General features: G+C 42.0%; 1 long non-coding RNA gene across 1 annotated transcript; it reads left to right on the forward strand.

The window, feature by feature from the left end:
* The first annotated feature begins 430 nt into the window (after window positions 1-430).
* Window positions 431-4,005, forward strand: LOC132345843 (uncharacterized). Its single transcript, XR_009495427.1, has 3 exons — window positions 431-521; window positions 2,227-2,429; window positions 3,269-4,005. It is a non-coding gene; the product is annotated as an uncharacterized lncRNA (long non-coding RNA).
* The last annotated feature ends 5,410 nt before the right edge of the window (window positions 4,006-9,415 follow it).

The following is a 9,415-nucleotide window of genomic DNA, read 5'->3' on the forward strand; positions in this document are numbered from 1 at the left end:
AAGAGGGGGGAGCTATGTGTATTTAGAACTGATCCATGTTGTTGCACAGCAGAAACGGACACAACAGTGTAAAGCAATCATACTCCAACTGAAAAATAAATGTAAAAAAAGAGAATGCTATCGAAAGAAGAATGAATGGATATTTTCTATACCCGATAAAAATATCTTGGCCCTCAATGTAGGCTCCAAAGTATCTTCTCAGGAGCCTCACAACGCAAGGATTACTCACATTATACCTACATTTATATAAGCAATTATTTTACACATATGTTCACAGACACACATGGAATATATATATATTGAACTATGTATGTATGTACGTATGTATATCCAACTGTTACACACTTGGAAGCAATAGCGTATTTGGATAAACAGAATATCATTAGAAGCCTATTTCCATAGGGACGACTTAATGAGTGCTCTCCATTCTGCAGCTGGCTGGCTGACTTCAAACCCAGCCACCGCAGAAATCTGGCAAGGCAGTGGCCACAGATGAGGGGTGATGGTATCGTGTATTTGTGGTGAGCTGTCTTAAAATGAAGAGCTCGTTTCTTGGTGCTGATTCATTTGGATGGCAACAGTAGTATGTGATCCAAAATACAGTGGTCTTTAAGCAACAGGAAATACCAGGGGTGAAAACTATAAGAAGGAGAAATTCTGCTTTGGCTTTAATATATCTATTACAATTTGGGCTGAATGGCTTTTTCAGAGACGGATTCTCTGAAGGCACTTAATGATCTAACTGGTTTTGTCACCAAGGTACTTTTCTGTGTACTTAATTTTATTTGTTCCAACTGCATTCAAGTCCATGGAGAAGTCTCACTCACTTGTGCAAATCTGCTAATGAGTCCAGTGGTGAGAAGTGGGGAAAATGCTGTGAGGGAACACTCTAAGGGGCTGCTCTTGCCGGGGATAATCTTGGCAACTTTTATTTCATGGAGTTGTTCTAGAATCATTTATAACCAGACTCAAGGACTAAATAAGGACATTTCAGGTCTGACTGCCTGATAAGAAGCTTTCTCATTTCTATGCTGTTAGGCATTCTAGAAGGAAAACCAACGGCAACAAAGACAAGATCCCGCTGCTCCCTGCCCACCGCCCCCCACTTGACCACCCAAACAATACAAGGCCCTGGCTAGGACTGTAAACCTCTATACATTTTGGGTAGTGTCTGCTTCTTTCCTGTTCATGTTTTACAAATGTCCTGTCTTTTGTGTTAGACAAACTTGATGTTATCAGAGTCAATATCGAGGCAGCAGTAGAATCACCATACCTTTCTTATACTGAACGATAGGCTGGCAGCAGAGAAATAGCAAGAGGCTTGTCAATTGTCAGGAATATATTAAGCTTTTCCTGAAGGTAGTAGATTTAAGAATGAAAGCAAAAATCTGTTGGGAATTTTGCTGCTATGCTGTGCATATTAGTACATGAGGGGACCGCCCTCAGAAAATGTAGGGAAACAGTGGATATCTTAGAAATCCAATAGAGAAGACACATAACTCCCATGTTTTTGACAATTAGAGCCAACCATGTAACTGTAGCAGTTTGGGGGAATCCTAGCACTTTCCAGACTGATCAATAACATTAAATGCTGCAGATAAGTCTGACAGAATGAAACTAGCAAGAACATATCAACAAACACAAAGAACCTGATCATTATCACTCCTAGGATGTAAAGAGCAACAAAATTGTAATGTATCTGAAGGTCTCACCATTAGAAAATAGGGCAGAATCTTAATTTCCTTCCCCACTTTCACAATAAGAAATCCAGTGCTCCAGGCACTGTTGCATTAAATATTGATATGGAGTCACTGTATAGTAGGTTTTCCTTCTAAGAAATCAATAAATTCTTAATGAAGAATAGGGAGACAGAGCCCGACATGAATGGATAATTCATTCAAATACAGTTGACTTTTGTCTTTAGAGTTATCCTTTTTCCATATTACGTAATAAATGATTTTCTTTGGAATTTAATTTTTCTGACGGTGACACGTACGTATCTAATAAGACTTCCTGGATTCTAAATGGACATTCTTGGAAAGCTTTCACTTGGCACAAAGAAAAAGCTTGCAGGGAACTGCCTTAACACCTATGTTTTATGTGGGGTCAAACAATCAGTAGTGCCCACTAAGGATTAAAAAAAAAAAAAACATGGTTGGCTGCATGGCTTCTGCTCCTGATGCTTTCTGAACTCTTTGAGGCTATCAGCATTCTCTGTGCTTCTAGGGAGACGTGGAGAGAACAGAGTTCTGCAAGGAAGAGGGCGCCGAGATGTTCATCTGCCTCAGAGCTACACGGAATCACCGACATGTGCCATTGTCAAGAGTTCAGTTCCGTTCACTTTGGCTCAAAAGTTTTCCACTGAGCACTAAAGTACAAAGGTGTAATGAGAGCCAGAGCTAGGAAAGGTATAGAAGACACGATTCCAGGTACATATCATCTCCGACTTACTCAAAGCACATACACATGAGCTAAATAGTCAGGGTCGATGTGTGATGATAGTACTTGCCAAGCTACATGCAGAGATGCTAAGTGGGTGAGTTAATCTTTGAACTGAAGTGTAAAGAAAAGGACAAGGTCATCTTTGGGCTTTGCATTCACCTATGGTGTCACTGAAACATCCTCCCAACTGAGATGTGCTGTTGGAGTTTTGCATGAAGAAATCCAAAGGGGAATGCTCTTGGTAAGTTAAAAGGCTGTGTTTTCTGTAACTGAACATGTATTTTTCTGGAGATCTCAGCAGAGTACTGCTCAGAGCATGGCCAATGAGATGTTCCAGGCAACTTGCAGATAATCTCTAACCAGCTGACCCCAAACTGGAGGGTAACCCAGGCCTTATTTTGCTGTCCCCCATAGAATCCCAGGGACAGAAAAACCTGGCAAGATACAGTCCATAGGGTTGCAAAGAGTCAGACATGACTGAAGCCCATGCACACAGGCATTCCAAGATCACACCAGAATCTGGGAGCTTACATGGGTCCCAGAAATACAGGATCTAACTACTCCAGTCTGAAGATGCTGACTGTTCTCATTTACTGAGTCCATGACAGCCCTCTGATGTCTTGTGACTTTGCTGTCCTGAGACACAGTGGCATGAAGGAATCTCTGCTAAGGCTCTGAACATGGTCCCACCCCCTGGGTAGACCCTAAAGCCAAGGTGTGTGAGGCTGTGTTTTTGGTGGCGGGGTGGGGCAGGGGGGGCATCACCATAAGGAACACCCTCAGTTCTCTATGACCGTGAGCTCTAAGCCTGTCTCTGAATCTGCAGGAATCCCTCTCTCTCCAACGGCTAACTTCAAAGTCTTCAGGGAACCCAGGTTTCAAGAAAGTGCCTTGCAAGGTATCAGTCAATACAAATTTCCTTCCAAGGAAGAAGAGCGCTGAAAAGCTGGGCTGCCTTGTGGAATGGGGTAGGGAGAAACAGGTGAGATCTCTCATTAAAGAATATTTCACAGTGCTTTCCTGCCACACCTGGGTATTTGGAATTTTTCTTCTAGACAATGATGCTTTAAGTGGTGAAATGAATCTTCTGAGAGCAGGGTGAAAGATGGATGGAGAATGGAGCACATTATTGGGAAACCAGTTAGAAGCATATTGCCAAAACCTAGACCTGACGTGAAAGACCCTGGACTTTAGTGGTGGCGGTGGACACGGGACGCAGGACAGACATTAGAGTTCTTTAGAGAAGGCTTTTATCACTGACTAGATACAGAAATTATATGAGAAGGAGGAGTCAAAGACAAATGTGAGCTTTCAAGTCTTAGGGAGTGGAAAATATTGACATGGAGAGATAAGGAAGGGGAAACAGGGAGCACGATGATGTGAAAGTGTTACCAAGATAGTCAGCAATGTGAGATAAGTTGAGAGGTTGAAATTCTGGAAAAGGGGTAAGGGCTAGGGAAGAAAATTTGGGGCTCACTTGAAAAAGGTGATAGTTGAAAATCTGAAGAGGAATGAGAACTCTGAAAGAGAAGGAGAGGAGACCAAGGCAAGGCGGGACCCTGGTGTTTACCGATGTTTGGCACCGGTAGCTAGAACCCAGAACTTGTCTCATGAAAAGGAAGATGCTCTCTTCAGAGCTCTGTCCCTGAAGCCTCCGGGTCTCATCAGGGTCAATGAAAACTGCAAGTCTTAGAAAGGACAGGAAGAGTGGCCACGTCTTTTAGATTAAGCTAGAAACTAATGTTAAAAGATACTGGAAATTATCCTCCAATTAAAAATAAGTAAATTTTAAACAGTTATTGGAGTAGATTTCTAGTATTTTTGTGAGAAAAAGACTTAGTTATTTAGTGGAAAGACAAACAAGGAGTTCAGGAAAAACTAGGTGGTAAAAAAAGGACACAGGGGTTACAGACCCATTTTCTTTACGAAATCTGGCTGTGGAACTATGGTGAGAAATAGGATGAAATTAGAACACTCCCTAACATCATACACAAAAATAAACTCTACATGGATTAAAGACAAATGTAAGGCTGTTGCTGCTGTTGCTAAGTCGCTTCAGTCATGTCTGACTCTGTGCGACCCCATAGACGGCAGCCCACCAGGCTCCCCCGTCCCTGGGATTCTCCAGGCAAGAACACTGGAGTAGGTTGCCATTTTGCTAGACACTCTAAAACTCTTAGAGAGAAACACAGGCAGAACACTCTTTGACATAAATCACAGCAAGATCTTTTTTGACCCACCTCCAGATCAATGAAAATAAAAACAAAAATAAGCAAATGGGATCTAATTAAACTTCAAAGCATCTGCACAGCAAAGGAAACCATAAACAAAGTAAAAAGGTAACCCTCGGAATGGGAGAAATATTTGCAGACAAAGCAATTGACAAGGGATTCATCTCCAAAATATACAAAGAGCTCATGCAGCTAAAAAAAAAAAAGAAGAAGAAAGAAATCCAATCAAAAAGTAGTCAGAAGACCTAAATACACATTTCTGCAAGGAAGACATACAGATGGCTAAGAGGCACGTGAAAAAATGCTCAACATCCACAGTTGTTAGAAAAATGCAAATCAAAACTACATTGTGGCCATCATCCAAAAATTTACAAACAATAAACTCTAGAGAGGGTCTGAAGAAAAGGGATCCCTCTTACATCTTTGGTGGGAATGTAAATTGATACAGCCACTATGAAGAACAATATGAAGGATCCTTAAAAAACTGAATATAGAACTACCGTATGATCCAGCAACCCCCCACCTGGCCATATACCTGGAGAAGGCCATAATTTGAAAAGATATATGCACCCCAACGTTCCCTGCAGCAATATATACAATAGCCAGGACATGGAAGCAATCTAAATGTCCATCAACAGAGGAATGAATAAAGAAGATGTGGTACATATACACAACGGAATATCACTCAGGCATAAAGAGGAACAAATGTGTGCCATTTGCAGAGACATGGATGGACCTAGAGAGTGTCGCATAGAGAGAAGTAAGAAAGAAACAATACCATATATTAACAGGTATATATAGAATCTAGAAAAATGGTACAGCTGAACCTATTTGCAAAGCATAAGTAGAGACGCAGACACAGAGAACAAATGTATGGATTGCAAAGGGGGAAGTGGGGTGGGATGAATTGGGATTTGGGGATTAACATGTACACCCTACAATGTATAAAACAGAAGACTAATGAGAACCTACTATTCAGCACAAGCAACTCTACTCATTGCTTTGTGGTGACCTAAATGGGAAGGAAATCCAAGAAAGAAGGGATCAGTTCAGTTCAGTCACTCAGTCGTGTCTGACTCTTTGCGACCCCATGAACCACAGCACGCCAGGCCTCCCTGTCCATCACCAATGCCCGGAGTCCACCCAAACCCATGTCCATTGAGTCCGTGATGCCATCCAACCATCTCATCCTCTGTCGTCCCCTTTTCCTCCCACCTTCAATCTTTCCCAGCATCAGTATCTTTTCAAATGAGTCAGCTCTTTGCATCAGGTGGCCAAAGGATTGGAGTTTCAGCTTCAACATCAGTTCTTCCAATGAACACCCAGGACTGATCTCCTTTAGGATATACTGGTTGGATCTCTTTGCAGTCCAAGGAACTCTCAAGAGTCTTCTCCAACACCACAGTTCAAAAGCATCAATTCTTTGGTGCTCAGCTTTCTTTATAGTCCAACTCTCACATCCATACATGACTACTGGAAAAACCATAGCCTTGACTAGACGGATCTTTGTTGGCAAAGTAATGTCTCTGCTTTTTAATATGTTGTCTAGGTTGGTCATAGCTTTCCTTCCAAGGAGTATGCATTTTTTAATTTTATGGCTGCAATCACCATCTGCAGTGATTTGGGAGCCCCCAAAAATAAAGTCTGATACTGTTTCCACTGTTTCCCCATCTGTTTCCCATGAAGTGATGAGACCGGATGCCATGATCTTCGTTTTCTGAATGTTGAGCTTTAAGCCAACTTTTTCACTCTCCTCTTTCACTTTCATCAAGAGGCTTTTTAGTTCTTCTTCACTTTCTGCCATAAGGGTGGTGTCATCTGCATATCTGAGGTTATTGATATTTCTCCCAGCAATCTTGATTCCAGCTTGTGCTTCTCCCAACCCAGAGTTTCTCATGATGTACTCTGCATATAAGTTAAATAAGCAGGGTGACAATATACGGCCTTGACAAACTCCTTTTCCTATTTGGAACCAGTATACAAATATCTGATTTACTTTGCAGTACAGGAGAAACAAACATAGCATTGTAAAGCAACTATACTCCAATAAAAAATTAAGGGGAAAAAAAAGAAAGAAATAGGACAATAACTAGAGGGTGTTACAGAAAGTTGGCTTAAAGCTCAACATTCAGAAAACTAAGATCATGGCATCTGGTCCCAGCATATCATGGCAAATAGTTGGGGAAACAGTGGAAACAATGGCTGACTTTATTTTGGGGGCTCCAAAATCACTGCAGATGGTGATTGCAGCCATGAAATTAAAAGACGCTTACTCCTTGGAAGAAAAGTTATGACCAACCTAGACAGCATATTAAAAAGCAGAGACATTACTTTGCTAACAAAGGTCCGTCTAGTCAAGGCTATGGTTTTTCCAGTAGTCATGTATGGATGTGAGAGTTGGACTATAAAGCTGAGCACCAAAGAATTGATGCTTTTGAACTGTGGTGTTGGAGAAGACTCTTGAGAGTTCCTTGGACTGCAAGGAGATCCAACCAGTATATCCTAAAGGAGATCAGTCCTGGGTGTTCATTGGAAGAACTGAAGCTGAGGCTGAAACTCCAATACTTTGGCCACCTGATGTGAAGAGCTGACTCATTGGAAAAGACCCTGATGCTGGGAAAGATTGAGGGCAGGAGGAGAAGGAGATGACAGAGGATGAGATAGCTGTATCCATAACTGAGTCGATGGACATGAATTTGAGCAAGCTGCAGGAGTTGGTGATGGACAGGGAGGCCTGGCGTGCTGCGGTCCATGGGGTCAAAAAGAGTCGGACACGATTGAGCAACTGAACTGAACTGTTAGAGAATAAATGGAAGAATTGTTTCTTCTTTCCATGTACTTCAGGAAAATATCTTTTCTGAGGGGCACAAGTATCAGATGGATACTGTTTAAGGAAATCAACAGATTTTTATAACATTTTGTCATTTGTAGATAGTTATAGAGGAATTTGTTTGCCTAGATGACTTGGCTTAGGCTCTACCATGACTCAGCAAATGATTAAATGTCCATTTTTGTGGCTTTCTGAAAGAGACATTCACCACCACAGCCCAGTCGGTGAATGACAGCAGGCTCTTTATTCTCTGTTGTCATTGTGGCCACTGAAGTCGACCACTCCTGCCCAGTGGCTGTCGATTCACTGCAGAAGATACAAGAAAGAGAGCAATAAATTAGAATGGAAATGTACATTTCAGTCCCACAGAGATCTGAAGGGCTGGATCTAGATGCGTGCTCTTTTTCAGAATTTGGATCAGAAATAGGCAGAGATGGAGTCTTGGAGAAGAACAGTGCCTCTGGCGTTATGACTCACCATTGAAGGATTTCATCAGGAGGGAAAGGACACGTCCTTCAGCCAGTCAGAAGGAAATCACGACTGTCTGCTTATTCCACCAAATCCTGCAGAATTTAGCTGGAGCTGGTAAGAATCTGGGGGTGGAAACTTCGACACTGTAATGATTTCCTTGCCTAAATCCAATCTTTTCTAATTCAAGTCATGAAAACACATATTTTTAGGTGGATTGATAGACATACACACATACAGAGTGCATATATATTATCTTTTCATAAACATTTACCTGTCAGTGTCTGTAACTTAGGGTGCCTTTAAATAAAATCTCAACTGAATTAACCTAAAGTAAAATGTTCTCTATACGAGCTCCCGGAAGAAGATGAATCCTAAGAAGGACTACTTAAATTCATTCCAGAGAAAATGGAGAATAAATGAGAATACCAGGTAGAGTTAGAGGGTTATTTTGATGAACTGATTTCTATATAATGTGAAGGAAGATTAGAGCTCGTAGGGTTCTGCATTTTAAAATAAATCACTGCATGGAGGCACAGGAAATATGACTAAGAATTTTGTTCTGATGGCTGGTTAACACTTTCCACTCTTTAGACAATTGAAGATTTAGGAAGGAAAGCCCAGTTTCTGCCATCCCTTTACCCATTCAACAACAGCAAAAAAAGTAAAAATAAAAATAAATGTATTGAGGGCATCCCCTGAACCAGGCACAATGTTAGGGTTCAGGACAAAGCGGTGAACAAAAAAGACTTTCTCACTCCTGGAGCTGAGAGGCTGGCGGGGGAGGGGGAGGGCAGGAAACGATGCTGATGAATGTGTAATTACAAACTGAGATAAGTGCTTTAGAAGACAGGACTGGAGCCCTCTGAAAAGCAAAGAACAAAGAACTGGGTGGGGTGGGGGGCAGTAGTGAGAGGGGGTGGGGTGGGGGACAGCAAATCTTCCCTGAGAAAGGTTTGTTTGAGCTGAGATCTAAAGCACCAGGTTGAGTTAAAGCTAACCAAGGAATTGGGGGGCGAGGGGGGAAGGAGCCTCTGATACCCAGAGAAGAGCCCGCGCAAAGGTGGACCCCCCCCACCCCCGCCACGCACAACCCCTAGAGGGGCCTGGCGGTGCAGCTCCTAGTTAAGGATTTGGTCTTTATTCCAAGAGCAGTGGGAAGCCATTCAAGGGTTTTAAGCAGGTTGCTGACACGATCAGATGTGTGTTTTGAAAAGAACACTCTGGCTGCGGTGTTGAAAACAAATTGGAAAGACAGTTGTCTAAAAGCCATTGTTTCATGAAGTAAAATGCTAAGGCTTGCAGCTGTCACAATGACTTTCCTGTGGTCACCTGACCCCACTCATATTTTTCGGCATCCCTGTGGACATTTGGAAGCTATTTGAGGTGGAGGCTTAAGAATTTCTTGATCCCAGATTACTACCCGATTATGTCAACGTTTGGG

Source organism: Bos taurus, chromosome 7 (genome assembly GCF_002263795.3).
Source record: "Bos taurus isolate L1 Dominette 01449 registration number 42190680 breed Hereford chromosome 7, ARS-UCD2.0, whole genome shotgun sequence".
NCBI classification, from domain to species: Eukaryota; Metazoa; Chordata; class Mammalia; order Artiodactyla; family Bovidae; genus Bos; species Bos taurus.